The sequence below is a fragment of the Dermacentor variabilis genome, chromosome 1, assembly GCF_050947875.1.
Source record: "Dermacentor variabilis isolate Ectoservices chromosome 1, ASM5094787v1, whole genome shotgun sequence".
NCBI classification, from domain to species: domain Eukaryota; kingdom Metazoa; phylum Arthropoda; class Arachnida; order Ixodida; family Ixodidae; genus Dermacentor; species Dermacentor variabilis.
In genome coordinates, this window is record NC_134568.1 from 139239058 (window position 1) to 139251360 (window position 12303).

Below are 12303 nucleotides of genomic sequence, written 5' to 3' on the forward strand. Positions count from 1 at the left end.
CTATATACAGGGTGAATAAAGTATCACGGTTTTCTTAAAATTGGGCGCTGGGAGGTACGTGAAGTTCACTTACGTAGGTAAGATGTGGCCAGGGGGCCACAAAGTGAGATGACAGTTATCGCTGTCTACCGGCCAATTAACTAAAATTGAATAATTAATTGTTTACTGACTGCAGTAAGCGGGCATGTTTGAATTGAAAAATTAGAGGCAGTCGCGATTCTACACAGTTCCACTTGGCAAAATTCTTCTAGCATGCCCGTGTTCCGAGATATTCGGCTGCAAATCTTAATTTCCGTTCGCATGATTACGCATACAAGACAGTGGAGATAGGCGCAAAGCTCCTCCCTGATGTGACGCGGCTGTTACGTGCGGCGTTTAGTGTAAAAACGGGGCGGAGGCATAGGCAAAGATCATGACTGTTACTCTTTCGCTCTCTGCTGGCGAAATTAAGGAATGACTGTGTGGTATGGCGTACGCAGTATGGCATTATCCTGTTAAGGGCGATCACGGAAGATAATTTTTTTCGGCACGTTCTTGAACTACTTGAGATCGCACCGGGACATTACCTTGTCAATGAGTTAGCTTCACTGCCGTAGTGGCTGCTTCCGCCATAGTGGCGCCTCTGGAAGGACGATCAAAAGAAACCACGTTGGGATCCACTGGTGCTGACAGGGCTGCTTTCACCGGGACGGGGTATTCTACCGAAAAAAATATACGCGGTTCTTGCAATGGCTGAGATGAATGGCAACGCCTCATTAGCGATGCGGCTGTACGCGGCGCGCCACCCGGACCGTCCATTTACAACTAAGCCAACCTTCATCTTTCGGTGCTTTCGCACAACAGGCTCAGCCCACCATCAGAGACAGACCAAGACGATAATTGCGGATGAAGGCTTCGAAATTGACGTAATAATAATATTTGGGGTTTTACGTGCCAAAACCACTTTCTGATTATGAGGCACGCCGTAGTGGAGGACTCCGGAAATTTTGACCACCTGGGGTTCTTTAACGTGCACCTAAATCTAAGTACACGGGCGTTTTCGCCCCCATCGAAATGCGGCCGCCGTGGCCGGGATTCGATCCCGCGACCTCGTGCTCAGCAGCCCAACACCATAGCCACTGAGCAACCACGGCGGGTCCGAAATCGACGTTCTCGCGTACGCAACGTTGATGCCAGAAATCAGTATACGACGAATTGCCGATGAGTGCAGACGCAGCTTTGGAACAGTCGCAAATGTGCTAAAGAAGCGTACGTTCCATCCGTACTATGCTTGCCTTTACCAGGACCTACGTGAGCGAGACTTTGAAAGGCGGCTTGACTTCTGCAATGGGGGCCTGATCAAAACTGACGAAGAAAAGGATCGAGTTCCTGCAAAGAGTAATTTGAACAGATGAAGCTCGGTTTTGCTGGAATGGCACCGTGAATGTTCACAACGCCCCATTATAGGTCCCAAGAAAATCCACACTGGCTGCGGCAACACAAGCACCAAGTTCGCTGGAGTGTGAATGTGTGGTGTGGCATACTCGAAGACAGGATCGTTGGACCTCATATTTTTCATGAGAACCTGAACGGAAATAAGTACACACAAGAAATACTAAGTATTCTCATAGACAACTTTGCCTCCAATCTTCCCCTGAATGACCTGCGCCATGTATGGTTCCAGCATTACAAAGCAACACCACATTGCTCCACCTCTGCAAAGAGCAGGTTGGACCGTCATTTTCCACGACAGTGGATTGGGTGCGCAGGAGCGATGGTTTGGCCGCCGAGATCCCCTGACCTTTCTCCGCTCGACTTTTTTTCTTTGGGGCTACGTTAAAGATTGAGCTTATGCAGCAGAACCCACTGACGTTAATGACATGAAGAACAGTGATAGAGTGTATAAGCGTGACTGAACGAGGACGTAGAAAGAAACAGATACACAGAGACCAGCGCTTCACTTTCAACTATACATTTTATTTTCTCACGCATCGACAAATATATACCGTACGAGCGGAAACAAACGTGACACCAAAAAAAGAACATTCGGTGGTGCATGCCGATGAACCGTACACGTGTGCAAGGCATGGTGAAAACATATACTGCAATGGCTACAAAGATAAACCGAGGATCGTATATCTCCTTTTCAGATAGCGACACTGATGCCTTGCTCACGCACCTTTCCTCTAATTTTGCAATTTCGTAGGCCTCCACAATCTCCCTTGTCATCCTGCTATGAGCCCTCTACAGAATGGAAGTACTTTCAAACATGGGTTTGCAGGAACAATCTCGACAATGAATACCCAAATGACCCGAGATTACCCTAGTGACGTTGTATCGATGCTCTTTTAATTTGGAGGCAGTGACGTTTTCATGCACGTCCGTCTTTTAAAAATCTTGAAGATCGCAGCTAATTCGAGATATTCATCAAGTTCCAGAGCTCAATCGAGTCTAATCGGGTCCCACTGCGCGTCAGACGGCAACCTTTCTCTATGCGGCAACGCCCCGTAAACAAGTGCGGGGCAAAGTTTGAGCGATAGCATGCCGCGGCAAATCCTGACATGGCGCACAGCCACACACGCTTGCCAGACAGACCTGCCGCGAGTGGCCGAGACGTTCAGTTTCCGACTTCCTTGTGCTTGTCGTCACTGGGCGCTTATGTCTGATAAGATAGCGGGGCCAAGGCCTTTTCCGCGCTCCCGCGGCGCTCGAGTCTGGATTTACCGTTGTAATTCGACGATGAATATCTCGAATTAGCCGCGATTTTCAGATCTTTAAAAAAAATGGGGGCGCATTAAAATGCGACTATATATCTTCAAATTCGCCATTTAAACAATTGCACCAAAGGCACTATTAAACAGTTAATTAGTAAGTTTTTGTTAATCAATACTTTAAAAGTAACTTAAAGGGACACTAAAAAGAAAAATTATTTCTTCTGCATCAGTAAATTACCTTTCCACAACACCAAAAACACCACTCTTACTACGATAAGACTCTTGCTAAGCCAGAAAAAGCGCAAGAACGAAAGACGGCTGGTGACGCCTCCTTGACGTCCCCGCACCTGGTGGCTGTGTAGTCATCGATTTTGATGGCATCTTCTAGGGCCTACCTAAATATATAGCGGTACATATTGGCTACGTGGAGTTCTAAAGGAACCAAATATTAAACATGGCAAGTTTCGGGAACCTTTACTCGGCCAAAGCGGTCCAAATGCGAAAATATACTTTGGAATCCCTGACGTCACACTGACGTATAACGGCGTCGTGGTGACAGATATTTCGCGACTGAATACTGATACTTCGACCTTCATTTTCTCATCTAATAATCAAACTATCATTTTGAAATGACTGCCTGCAGGGTTCTCGAACAATAATTTATTAGTCTAAATTGATTTATTGTTTCGCTTTAGTGTCCCTTTAAGCAGCGGCAAAGTATTTCCACCTCGCCGTTGAACTCGTATGCGAAAACGACAAGTGTCTCACAGTCCTAGCTTTTTTCTTCTTTATATCTGCATTGTCTAAAAAATTTTTTTCACCGACGATTACGATACTTCCTAATGCGAATTTCGAGCTCAGCTGTTTAGGTGTTTTCAATTCGCGATATATTATGGCGAATAATTTAATTCTAAAGGACAAGGTGCTCTCGGCGGCGGCGCTGAGCCTCCCGGAGGGCTTGGGCACCTCGTTTAGCAGCAGCGGCAGACGAAGCATTTCCACCGTCGCTCATTGTTCAGAAAGAAAGCGTGAACACGGGAACGCGTGGCTCGCGCGGAGCGCATTCTCTAGCGGCGGCGGCGCCACAGGCGAAGTAGCGCATGCGCTGTGGGTCCGAAGCCCGTACGCCAGGGCTGGCTGCATTTGTGGCTGCCTGGAACTGTTGCAGCGCCATTTGTGGTTCAGGAGGAGACGTGTCTTCCATGGCGGTGTCGGAGTTAGTTGGCCATCCTCATTATCCACTTCGTTCGATTGACTTGAACTTGCTCGGCTTGCCGCTGCAAGATGGCGGTCACGGCGCTTCCGAGCTTCATTTTCCTTGGTACCCGGAGATGCAGCGAGTCGCTTCAAACGCATTGCCTCTCTTGCGTTGGCCCGTCGCGTCCCTGGACTCTGTGGTGTCGGACGCGCCTCGTCGCCCTGATGCATGCGACGTATACGCTCAGCCTCTCTTGAGCGCCGCTTGCGTTCAGCAGCTGGCGCACGTCGCGTGTTGGGAGACACTGGTTTGGCGAGACGAGGCATCCTTCCCACACGATACCGCTAAGTAAACTGCCGCCACCGCCGCCGCCATACCACACCCAAGCAGACGGTCGCCACGCGCGCCTCGCGACAGTGACGTCAGGCCACACAGCGCCCAATCGGGAGGCCACCTCAAGCGCCTGACGAGTGACGTCAGGGCGCACCGTCGAACACACGGCCGCCACGCGTGCCGATGTGATGAGTCATCCCGCGCGGAGCCGAACCACCCCGACACCCGCACTTGATGACAGTGACGTCACGCGCGCGAGCCAATCAGGAGGCGCACACCTGCGCCTAGCGACAGTAACGTCACGACACAGAGGAGACCAATCAGGAGGCCGGAGAGCTGTGACAGTTTCCGCTAACTGCAGATGACCTTGACAATGAGCCATTAAAGACTTCTGCCTTAAAATAGAGGAGGCACTGTGCCGGCACTCCGCTTTCCTCCTCACCCTTTTCGCCATATCTTCCTCCAGCAGCTTTCAACATCTAGAGGGTGTTGGCTGCGCTCGGCGTTCGCTTTCCTATTTCGCTGTGCTCGTTCGCTCGATTACGCCGAGGCCGACGCTCGACGCAGGAACGGGTGCCTAATGCTCGATAAAAAATAATAATTTATTTATTTATTTATTAGTACCTCAAAGGCCCCATTGAAGGGGTATTACATGAGAGGGTGGAATTTCAGCAGTACATTCCTTCTATGGATGATCTGAATGACTAAGAGTCGATCTGATCAACGATGGCGTTTGGCAGGTCATTCCAGTCCCTTGCTGTATGGACGAAAAATGATGACAGATGCGCAGAAGTGCGCGCAGGGGGAGGGTAGACGGCCTTCCCATGGTGTGTGCGATTGGAAGACTAATAATTGACGGAAGACTGAATAAATTAAACGGAAGCCTTGCGCGGGTGACGGTCGTGCAAACCGTCACTGCATGCTTTTGCTATTCCGTAATAAATTTTATATTAAACAATAACAGAATCATTTTTGGTATAGCTGTACTTAAAACTTTGGACCACATGAGCTTGGTTAGCATACTTTAGCAGGTGCGCGAGGTTTGTGTGGACATAACTTCAGGAACAGCATCGATATTTCATATAAGCTTGCCGTGTTTCTTTTGCTGCTTTTTTATTAGCCCGCTAAATAAAACCATCTTCAGCCTCAATTATTGCCTGAATTCGGCTTCGATATTGTCTATACACTTGGACCAGATAGTGCGTATTGATGTTGGGCAGTCCTTCCACAATAGCAGGCTTCAGCAAGTTTTTATCATTGTGCGGCTGTTTGCTAGTCTTTCTCTCAGTGACGCCCGCCATACGGGTTTAGATATTTGAAACTATATAGGACGCCATATTGAGGGTGACGTGGTCGCTTAAGTTCGCAACCAGACGTTCTTGGGTGGCGCAAGCACTGTGGTCGCAAGCAAATTTCTATAACTATCAATGAAATCATGCGAAGGAAACTTGATTTTTTTTTATTCTGGCACCTGAAGTCGATCGTCAGTGGCCATATAATATGTTTTTCAGGGTTCTCATTCATCCTGACGTACACCTGCTGGAGAAATTCAACCTTCTGAATGACGCATCTGACCACTGGCAGCGTTTAATTGGCTTTGACACAGATGATAATTGACCACGAACTCTTGTCTAACCGAGAAAACAAATCATTTCACGATGTTCAAAAACATGGTGATCTCCATGTCGCAGTGGTCAGCGTGTAAGGCGACTATGGCAATGTACTGTTTTATCTCTAGTCTCTGACTGAAAGCTGATACCCGGGAATAAATGCGCTACATATATGTGACAGGGGGGATAGTGTGGACAATGTTAAGCGCGCCTAGACATATAGAATGAGAATGTTAATATCTATGGCGATTCAAAGCCACGTCCTCAAATACCTTGCACACCCGGTAAAGTAATATACATCCGGGAGCGGGTCGACTCGCCTCCCGCTCCAATCGCTTCACGTACTATTATAGTGTACGAGAACCTGTACTACAGTGTACTAGTATTCTAGTACACTGTACTCGTACATCGGCATGACCTCGGCGGCGCTGTCGTCAAGCGCCATGCCGTTCAGTCTGCCCATGCGCTTCCGTTCAGTCTGCTTCCTGCAACGGCTTATGTGACAAGGTGGGAATCAGAAACAGTGGCAGAAGGAAAAGAAGCGAATTCACGTCACGCTTTGCCATCCGATATACTGTATAGTATGTCAATATAGGTGTTCTGTGGTGAAGTGTCGTTCCCCTACAATGGTTCACCCTTCACACGTGGATGCCGGCCGGATGTCCATCGCGCATTGAAGAATGGGCATCGGAGCACATTCAGCCTATGACTGTGATCGTGTGTCAGAACGTTGCGTGAAGCGATATGTAAGAAAACTTTTACGAAGAACCAAATCCAGTGGCTATGCAAGAATGCGTTGAACATGCTTTGGGAGGTGGTTATTTGTGGCACTATGTTGTACTAAATGTGTATTGGGAGGCGCTCCCCTTAACACCGTGCCTTACCCGGACGCGGAGCCAACCGATTCTTTGAGCGCCAGCCCTCAAGGACCCGTTAATTGGGAACCCCGTGCAGCGCCTGCGACCGCCTCTGGCCACAGACACTGCAACCAAAGGCACAGCGTCCCAACGACAGCGTCTCAAAACGCCACCTGTCACACGGGTAGAATGCGAGAGCGATTATGATGATTGGTGATTTATTGGCATCCCCTTTGAAACGGGGTGGTGACAAATAGTCAACTAGCCTGCTTGGACTAATCAGATAATCTATACATTCATTTCACTTTAGCATATTGCCTACATTTCCTTAATATTTTCTCTCTTATTTGAAACCTCTATATCTACATGTACAGTCGCTCCGCTTTACCGCCGTGCGGTATACAACCGGTACCAGCGGTGTGGTGGTACCGGTGTTACAGCTGTCGTTTTCACTGAGTCCGGGGGTATACCGGTACCATCGCACGGTTTTTACCGATGTGGTAGATATATTCGGGATCAGCCCGCGAAAACGGTAAGATAGCCACAAGAAATCGTCGTTAGTTCCCAAAAACTTTTTTAGTCGGTCGATGTGTTACAACCGTGGGTTTATGCTAATCGGTTTATTTCTTGTTTTTTAACAATTTAGTTCCCTCGTAAACATGTGCAACTATATTTACTGACTATCAAACTTCGCCATTTTTGCCAATACCTATCTCAATGGTGGCAAATGGCTAGGTCTCCCGAAATAACTGTCCTTTACGGCGTTCATGTGTACAGGCTATTTCAGCTAGCTTGGGTCAAGTATTAAAGAAACAAGCATAGGCACTACGCGTGTAGAATTGGCGCAGTATTGTTCTGAACCATATGAAGCACGTCATGATATATTTCTTTTCCAATGCGCCAAGCTGGGTAACTAACAAATATTGCTTAATTAACTTATTAAGTAGTAACTCTACCGAAAAACCTTCAATGCAAAAGTTGTAGCTCTTGTTCAGAAACATCGGATGATTTCGTCTATGCTAACTGCCCTGTTTAATTTTTTTCCAGCTTTCTTAAAGTGCGTGAAATTTTAAGAAATACCACGTGATTGCCGGCTAACGCGCCGCCCTTTTAGTGCCCTCAAATGCAAGTTGAACGAATTAGCAAAGGCTGATCCGCGCACAGACATCGATTTAACACTCTGCCGGTGACTGCGATGGACGTTAAGTAACAAAGGGGGCGTATCGTTTTAAGAAAAAACCACCGCCCAAGCACTCCGTACATACGGTTAACCAGAGAAGCTGAAAGGTGCGGCCTCGGTGTTTATCACTGAGTTAAGACGGTTCATTAAACGACGGCTTCTTAGGCTGCCGGATCCTCGGTACGCAGTTGCTTCTTGCGCTCGGCTTCGCGAGTCTGTTCTTGTACCCGGACTGCAGCATCGGCACGGCGTAGACGAGCTCGTTTCCGGTTCTGCTCGCGGCGTTGCTGATCGAAAGCTGCCTGCTCCTCAGGAGTACGTATGGCGCGTGGCTTACCCATTTCGGAGCCGGAGAGAAACTGCTGCGCGCGCGCTCGGCTGCGACGGATAGCAACGACGTCACTACCGGCGCAGATGATCCAGCACCTTCCAGATAGCATACGGCCTTTTCACTCCGATCCATGACGTGATGTTACCTGGCCCGACTGCCATAGAATCTAATGTGGATGTTCCCGAGGGGGCAATAGTGATTTTGATGTCACCGCTTTCATACCCCCAGCCTTGTCAGTGGAAATTTCGGGTCAGGTAGCGTGATGTCATGGATCCGAGTAAACAGGCCTTATGCTATCTAGGTGGTGTTGGCTAATCGCGCCTCTCTCTCTCTCTCTCTCTCTTTTTGCATATGGTTGCGACGAGGAGTTTTCGGCGTACAGGTGACCGACAGACGGACGGACGAATCGGCTAGCCATACACAGTTTCGCTGTAAAAAGTTCTTGAACGAAAATGCGGCTGCCACATGCGAATTCGATATGGGACCGGAGGCAGCATGGCTTTTATCTCCGTCCTTCATCACACTATCAGCCTCGGCCCTACTCCATTGTATTTCTTCATTGGTCCGAAAATAAAAAATTACTGCGCTGCGTCAAGTGCCGCTTCCGGTACTATATCGATCGCATTCGCACGCGGCAGCCGCTTTTTCATTGAAGAAGTCTTTTTTTTTTTTGTCTTAGGACAGTACGTTCCTTTTGTCACTTCACGTCCACCGCAATCACCGACATCCTGTACAATCGATCTCTGTGCGCGGAGCAGCCCTTAGATGATTCGTTCAACTTATAATAGTACATTTCAGGTCATTAAAACTGAGGCGCATTAGCAGGCAGTCACGTGGTATTCTTTTTTTTAATTCGCACACTGTAAGGAAAGGCTGGAAAACATTAAATAGGGCAGTTAGCATAGGTGAAACAATCAGATGCTTCTGAACAAGAGTTACAACTTTTGTGTTGAAGGGTTTTCGCTAGAGTTGCTATTTAAAAAGTTAATTAAGCAATCTTTGTTAATTACTCAGCTTGGCGGATTGGAAAAGATGTCGTGACGTGCCCCATATGGCTCAGAACAATACTGCACCATTTTACCGGACGTGTCCGGTAAATGGTAAAATTTTACCTTTCCTCCCCCCCCTCCCTCCTCTCTCTCTCTCTCTCTCTCTCTCTCTCTCTCTCTCTCTCTCTCTCTCTCTCTCTCTCTCTCTCTCTCTCTCTCTCTCTCTCTCTCTCTCTCTCAATTTTCAAGTTTTGTGGCATTCTTCTTTTAAATGGCATGTGGCATAATTATCGTCCTAGCTTGGGGTGGATTATTCGAAGAGACGGACATTACTAGTACAAAAAACATCGAAGCACATATTTAACTGATTAACAGAAATTTAGCAGTTACCTTATTAATTACATTTGCGGCACATATTGCAATTTACGAAGTGTATCAGGTGATCTTGAAAGACGTATCCACTCGAAATGAATTGCCAGGAGTTTCGAGATATTATTTCCCAGAGTCTGGGACGAAATACATGGGCATTCCAGTTACTTTTGTGTGGTTCCATTTCTCTTGCAAGTAATGTCCGCCTCTCTGAATAATCCAGCTAAAGGATCAAAATTATGTTGTATACAACAGACAATTTTTTTTTTAAATTCCGTACAACTTAAAAAATCATCTTGGGTACTAGGCGCTAACACACACAAGGCACAAGGAAGGAGACGGGACAGAGCGCCACTTACAACTGCTTTATTCGGAGGCACACCACACACTTATATACCCGTCTTGGACGCAAGGAACACAATCACATCAAGATTGATATAGAAGCGAACTGGTTAAATATTTCCTTTCAGCCAGATATAAAGATATTGATGGATCGCTGACGCACATACTTCCTTTCTTTCCGTTAAAGAAAGCTTCAATTAGTTCCTGAGCTTTTGATCACCCCATATAAGAATGATCACCCCATATATACAGGACATGAATGAACAAAACGTGCCTCTTTTACACCGCGGCTGTGTTGTGCCCATGCATGCACATCCGCCGTCAGACTTAACCTGAACGGTGGACACAGGACATATATTATCAAACAACGACTATAAGGAGCAAACAGCGAATGCTTCGGACGGCAGACCCCAACCAGAAATCTCCAGCAGCCTCCGCAGACTGTAAACATATAACAGCTACGGAGGAAGAGGGAAGAAGTCTGTCTACTTTATCCTGACAGAAGTCGGCTTTCATGAGCGCAATATATATATCGGGTGTGCCGACAAAATATGTATCCAATAATTAAGAAATAATGGAGGGCTTTACACTAACGGCGCCCATTGTATGTCGATGGGCGTTGTTCGTGCATGCCAGTCACGAGTATTTCTTTTAATTTAATTGTGCAGAAATATTCACTGATTAAGTTTGTTTATTTAAATTTTAATTAAGTATAATTTATTCGATGAGGTGTCAATGCGAAAGTTGTGGAGTATGTCGAGGCACGATAAGAGCGTTTAAAGCAACCTAGGTTTTGTTTGGTCCTCTTTTTCCTTTTCTCCGACGAGAAACAAAGCTCGCATTAAAATATAAAATAAAGCGCGCGACAACGCGTCCGCGCGCCAGCTCGGATTGCAACGGTCTCAAACATTGACAATCGATTAAGCAAGTCATTTAAAAGTTAGGTATATAAACAATTTCTTGTGCGCGATCGCAAAAAAAAAAAAGAACCAATATATACACGAACAACGTCCATCAACGAACAGTGGGCGCTGTTCGCCCGGACAGGCCTCCGTTACTTTTATATTCTTGGCGCCATTTAGCTGGAACAACCGACGTCTTGTGGTGACGAAAACAATTGTTTATTTGGTGCAGATTTACGTACAGCAGTAATTATCTTCCCGTCCCACTCGCCCCTCAATTTTGTTATTGTTGTTTTTTATGACAAACAATTTATTTCCCTATCAGGGACTTTACTTTTCAGTTTTTCATTCGTTAAGCGACGAAATTAAAGCTTTATTATTTTTTCTTTGACGAGGGGCGTTACATCGGCCGACTTCAGGTTAAAAATTTCATCTCATTGCAGCTTTTTTTTTTTTCTTGTCTACTATACGAACCTTATAGTAAACTGCGTTCCTGTTATGTCCCTCTGTAATGCTTACCACCATCCGCAAGTACAAAAAAAAAAGGGAGTTGTCGTTAGTAGTTAAATTAACTGTTTTCGATAAGTCCTCTTGGCCAGCTGGTCGTGGGCAGGCTTGCAGTGAGCGGTACGCAAAAACGCTCGTCTAGCCACCCTCCCCATTCCCGGCGCCAGCCAAAGACGCAGACGACGAAGGCGCACTTTTGAAATGCGCATGTGTCGGACCATATGTATACATTATCTACAATACCGGCTTTAAAATAATAATAATAATAATAATAATAATAATAATAATAATAATAATAATAATAATAATAATAATAATAATAATAATATCGCAGGGGACGAAAGATCTGATTAAGAAACGCCAATGTATGAAAGCCTCTAACCCTACAGCTAGCATAGAACTGGCAGAACAATCAACGAGCGTAAGATAGCTGACATAAGGAATATAGATAATATTGAGCATGCTCTCAGGAACGGAGGAAGCCTAAAATCAGTGAAGAAGAAACTAGGAATACGCAAGAATCAGATGTATGCGTTAAGAGACAAAGCCGACAATGTCATTACTAATATGGATGAGATAGTTCAAGAGGGTGAGGAGTTCTATAGAGATTTATACAGTACCAGCGGCACCCACGACGATAATGGAAGAGGGATTAGTCAAGAGGAATTCGACATCCCACAAGTAACGCCGGAAGAAGTGAACAAAGCCTTAGGAGATATGCAAAGGGGAAAGGCAGCTGGAGAGGATCAGGTAACAGCAGATTTGTTCAAGGATGGTGGGCAGATTGTTCTAGAAAAGCTGGCCACCCTGTATACGCAATGCCTCGTGACCTCGAGCGTACCGGAATCTTGGAAGAATGCCAACATAATCTTAATCCATAAGAAAGGGGACGCCAAAGACTTGAAAAATTATAGACCGATCAGCTTACTGTCCTTTGCCTACAAAGTATTTACTAAGGTAATCGCAAATAGAATCAGAAACACCTTAGACTT

General features: G+C 46.3%; 1 protein-coding gene across 1 annotated transcript in view; it reads left to right on the forward strand.

The window, feature by feature from the left end:
• The window catches only part of LOC142585315 (alcohol dehydrogenase class-3-like), a 59814-nt gene that overhangs the window by 20783 nt on the left and 26728 nt on the right, over window positions 1–12303 (forward strand). The window lies entirely within an intron of this gene.